Here is a 5,145-nt window from a genome sequence, read left to right as displayed (position 1 = left end):
ACACACAACTCCATTTTTTTATAGTTCTGGAGGTTAGAAATCTGATCCAAGTCTCAATGTGCTAAAGTTAAGGTGTCAGCAGGACTGTGTTCTTCCTGGAGGTTTTAGGGGACAGCCTATTGCCTTCCCTTGTCCAACTTATCAAAGCAGCCCACCTTCTTTGGCTTGTGGCCCCCTTCCTCCATCTTGAAAGCCAGCAGCTTTTCATCTCTGATCATTGCTCCTTTATAGTCACAGCTCATCTGTTCTCTCTTCTGCCTCCTCCTTCCACTCTTAAGAGCCCTTGTGATTACACTGGGCCTACCTGAATAACCCAGGATGGTCCAGGATAATCTATTTACTGATTAGCACCTGCAAACGTAACTCCTCTTGCCATGTAAAACACATTCACAGGTTCTAAGGATTAGGACATGGATATCTTTGGGGGCTGGGGAGTATCATTATTCTATCATAACCATAATCTCTATTCAGAATCAATAATCATAAATACCTATAATTTCCTAATCTTTGTCAAAATCACATATATGCAAATATGAACTGTATGTAATAGACTCTTTCCTGCTTTAAAGTAGGATAATGTCCATGTTGGGAATAGGGTTTTCTGAATAGCTATAGACCGTGGTTTCAGTTTTCTGAATAACATGTAGGTCATTCTCCTCTGGTTTATAATCAATAAAACTACTTTGAATGTAATAAGTAGACACTGAAGAGTCAATAAAGATGTCCCTGCCTATTGCCTTTTCTCCCTTCAGAAGACAGAGGAAGTGGAGTGAATATATTAGTATGCTGACTTAGGAGCCAGTTGAATTTGTCAAGAAATATTAAAACTTTCTTCCTGGGAAGAACCAGAGTTGTTCCAATGAAAACAGGAGCCACTGGCAGTAATGGAACTTGGATATGTTCACACTTGTAACACAACACAGCTTAGCCTACTGAGTTCTGGGAAAAAGAAAAGAACTTATTTATACATTCTAATAATTTGTGTCTGAATGGGCAACTATTTCCTTTCTCCTGCAGTGTTCTACAATTACACAAATGTAAAGAATAGTACTTTTGATATCAGATATTTTTCTGCTGGCAGGTTACTCATGAGTCATCATCAAAGATTTTATAGGATTGTCCTCACAGACTATTCTCTAGGTAGGGAGTTGAAAGCAGTATAGCAATTCATTCTTGAAAACATTTCAAAATGGCATTATCTGTTTGAGTAATCAAGTAAAATCATGTGGAGTTTACTTTGAGTACCTTAATTCTAACTGCAAAGGGTATGCCATTTATTTATAGAGCACCCTTTGCCCAAAGACTGTAAGTCACTGAATTACTAAGTTACCCCTTAAAAGACAGGGAGGAAGAGACATTTTGGCAAAGTTAATCTAATGCGGTGATAAGGGAGAAGGTCTCCCATTCCAACTTTTCTCCCTTTCTCATCCCCCAAATTCCAAACTGGTGCAAGGATGGGTGGCAACTAAGGCCACATATAGGCGATAATAGGAGTCACTTGTTTCAATTCAGGTGTGACCTGGGGTCTCCTTGTCCCCTGAGGTATAGCTAAAATGAAATCAATCCCCCAATCCCAAGGCTTGTGGCTGATTTCTCTCAATTCCCAGGCACTTTACAGTCTCAAAGGCACCTCTGGCTCTACACTTTTGTGTCCTCAGTTTATGGATTATTTCAGTGTCACGTGCTTTTGCCTTTGTTCAGCAGCACATGGACTCAGATGTCACATTCAGGTTCTTTCCTGTTTTCACCCCCCTGCCCCGCCTCCTCCACATACACACCACACTCACAGGGTGGTTTGCTCGGCCATTCTCTTTACCAAGATGGAAAGACAGAAGTAGAGACCTTGCCAAGGGAATTTGCACTCCTCCACCCTTCCTCCTTCACCTGGTGCCCCAGTTTTATGTCAACATCACTGGCCTCCTCCTCTCTCTTAGAGCCAAAACAAATTCCTCTCGTTTTGTCATGCAGAACCGGTCAGTCCTTTCTTTTGTTGCCTCAGCACCTTCTCACAGTCCTCAACGTTCACCTACTCCAAATGGTCTACCGGATATTTCCTAAGAATTCTAGTGCCAGCTCTTAAGATAAAATATAGAGGGTTAAAATTTTTATTAAACTCCAGTATTTTCAGCCCAGAGAAGACTAATGTTTCTCTTATTCAACAAATATTTTTTTGTGTGCCAGGCATGATTGCCAGAGCTGGGAACCCAGCCGGGGAGTTAGACATAGTCCTGAACCTCATGGAGTTTGTTTAAAACCTTTCTTAAAAGCTGAGAACAATCTGAGGGTTGATGGGGGGTGGGAGGGAGAGGCGGGTGGGTGCTGGGTATTGAGGAGGGCACCTGTTGGGATGAGCACTGGGTGTTGTATGGAAACCAATTTGACAATAAATTTCATATTAAAAAAAAAAACCTTTCTTCTCCATAAGACAAACAATGATGTGAATAATTAACAACTGTAGTAAATACCACAAAGGAGAATTGCTGAGTATTACCTCCGAGGGTGTGGTTGTGGCAGAAAGGGGTGAGAGTTAGAGGAAGTTTTCCCCTGATGACTTTTTTTTTTTTTTAATTTTTTTTTTTCAACGTTTATTTATTTTTTGGGACAGAGAGAGACAGAGCATGAATGGGGGAGGGGCAGAGAGAGAGGGAGACACAGAAGCAGAAACAGGGTCCAGGCTCTGAGCCATCAGCCCAGAGCCTGACGCGGGGCTCGAACTCACGGACTGTGAGATCGTGACCTGGCTGAAGTCGGACGCTTAACCGACTGCGCCACCCAGGCGCCCCCCACTGATGACTTTTAATGCGCCCGGGATTAGAAAAGCCTGGCTTACTCCTAGACCAATGTTCTTTTCCCTGCAAATGCTGCCTCTGAAGACACAACTAAGGTAGGAAGGACATTTGTTAAGTTTCTGTCCTGAATTAACAAATCAATTTAACAAACACTAAGGGTCTGGCATGTGCCTAGTACTGTGCTTATCTACAGCCTCGAGGGGATGACAAAATATACAGCAACAACAACAACAAAAAGAATGAAGGATGTTTTTGGACAGTATGAAGAGCAGTAACTGAAACTGGTGGCAGAGTGGGCAGATGGTTAACAGAAAGCCTTACCAGGTGCAGAGGCCCAGATAGTGAGGAGCTTGCTAAAGAGTGTCTAGCTAAAGGTAAGCTATGTTCAGAGTTCCTGAGGCAGAAACACATTGTTGGCTTGTCTGACCACAGAGACAAGTATGCAAGGCTAGAACAGATGAGAGGAAGAGAGATAGGAGGTTCTTGGTGTGGAGCCAGGACCTCGCTTAGGTAGGGTTCTGTAGGCCAGGGGAGGAGTTAAGGTCTTTTCCCCCAAGAGTAAAATGAAATTATCAGTAGGGGGAGTAACTTATCTCATTTACATTGTAAAAGGTCATCCCAGGTACAGGATAGAAAATAGATTGTTTATCACCTTTTTATAATAAACAACCCAAACATCTATTTGAGACCAGGAAACTGAAAGGACCTCATGAAAGACTGCCTTTTTGCTGCCTCTGTTCTCCCCCACCTTACACAGGCCTAACAGAACAGATTATGTATGTCCTCTTTGTAAAACTCAAGGCATTAATGATTTCTTTAGAGTCTTCCAGCACAATAGATAACACCTAAGGAGTGACCAGGCAGAGTTATCATGAAGATTGCCCAAAAGCACTGACTCACCAAGACCCCTGGCTCCAAGGGATATGTGACCTACAGAAGACACCTCAACACTCATCTTTGCTCCTGGATGCCTGAGCAGACACACACACTGGACCACATTCCTCAGTACAAACCCCAGGTCCCAAGCAAAGACGAAGCTCACCCTTCTTTCCTTTCTGAGTCTCCCAGACACTATGTATCTGCATTCTCTCTAGGTCTTCAATACCTTCTGCTCTCACTGCCTCTCGACTCAGGTTTGATTTCTATCCTGTGCAAAGCCAAGGGCCCTCTTGGTGGGTCCTGCAAGAATCCCTTCCGGATCCTCGGACCCAGCCAGCCTGCATCATATTGATGCAGGTTTGGTTAAATAAATTATGATATGGAATATTGTGAAGCCCTCAAAATGATTACATGTCTATTGTTGACAAGGAAAGATGTCCACATTTTAGTAACTGGGGGAAACAATTAGGTTACAGTATAGTGAATAGAGCTTTCATAAGTCTGGAAACCAAAAATGTTTATATTATTTATCTCTGGGTGGTGACAATATAGAATATTTTTTTTTCATTTTTGCTTACCTATATTTTCTAGTTTTTCTACTGGAGTAATGAAAAAAGGCAGATAAAAATAAGCTCATGAGACAGAAGATTAGAATATGGCCTGACAGAGAAAACATTTAAATACAGTACTGTGGCATTTTCATTTACCGAGAATTATATTTATAGCTTACTTCAAAACATGAATACTTTGCAGCACATTTCAAATGTTATTCTGTAAAATTTATAATGAAAGACTAAAAGTGTGATCACAGATATTGTTCCTTAAAATTAAAATTCATCGTAGTTCTCTTTTCTCTGCATGTGTCATTGTCTTTGGTTATACATTTTCTCAAACCCAAGTGAAGATTTTTCCTCACTCGAATGCCAGTTTTAGGGAGTGCTCTGTGTTGCCTTGCTTTATTTTTTAAATTAGGATTGGAAAACGTTTCTATCGTCGTTCCACTTAAAATTTCCAATAAAAACAATATGAAGAATGGGTAACTCCGACTCAGTGGAATATATTTGAGCTCCTGATAATTTTTATAAGTTTTTCCTCTACTTTTGCTCTGGAAGTATTGCACAATTCTAGACTTCTTTTTGTTCAAGGTTGACACTGTTGGATGATGTTTTAGGTCCTTCAAATATTAGCTGTTCAGTAACAGTAGCACACCCAAATGTCAATGGACCAGTATTTCTGATTTTCTGACTGTAGCAGTGTGGGGGTGAGTTCCTGCAATCTTGGTCTTTCTGAACCTCCTTGTTTAATTCCAAAGGATTCCTCTGAATTTTAATTTTCATGTCATGTTTTATAATAGTAGATTGTTACAAATGTAATCAGGTTTTTGACTTATATGCTTGTAAAAACTGAAGGTTATTTTTCTTGTTCATTCCTGTCTTTTTGAAATGATTTTCTATCGCGTTGTATAAAATAATTTGGA

General features: G+C 40.7%; 1 long non-coding RNA gene across 1 annotated transcript; it reads left to right on the top strand.

Moving 5' to 3' along the window:
- Positions 1–2,794: 2,794 nt before the first annotated feature.
- LOC147572068 (uncharacterized) lies at positions 2,795–4,708 on the top strand. The gene is made up of 2 exons (XR_015246659.1): positions 2,795–2,884; positions 3,612–4,708. It is a non-coding gene; the product is annotated as an uncharacterized LOC147572068 (long non-coding RNA).
- Positions 4,709–5,145: the final 437 nt, after the last annotated feature.

The sequence above is a fragment of the Puma concolor genome, chromosome F2 (assembly GCF_028749965.1).
Source record: "Puma concolor isolate L17-30 chromosome F2, mPumCon1.1.hap2, whole genome shotgun sequence".
Lineage (NCBI taxonomy): Eukaryota > Metazoa > Chordata > Mammalia > Carnivora > Felidae > Puma > Puma concolor.
Note: the sequence above shows the minus strand (reverse complement) of the source record. Positions and strands in the feature narration are given on the sequence as shown.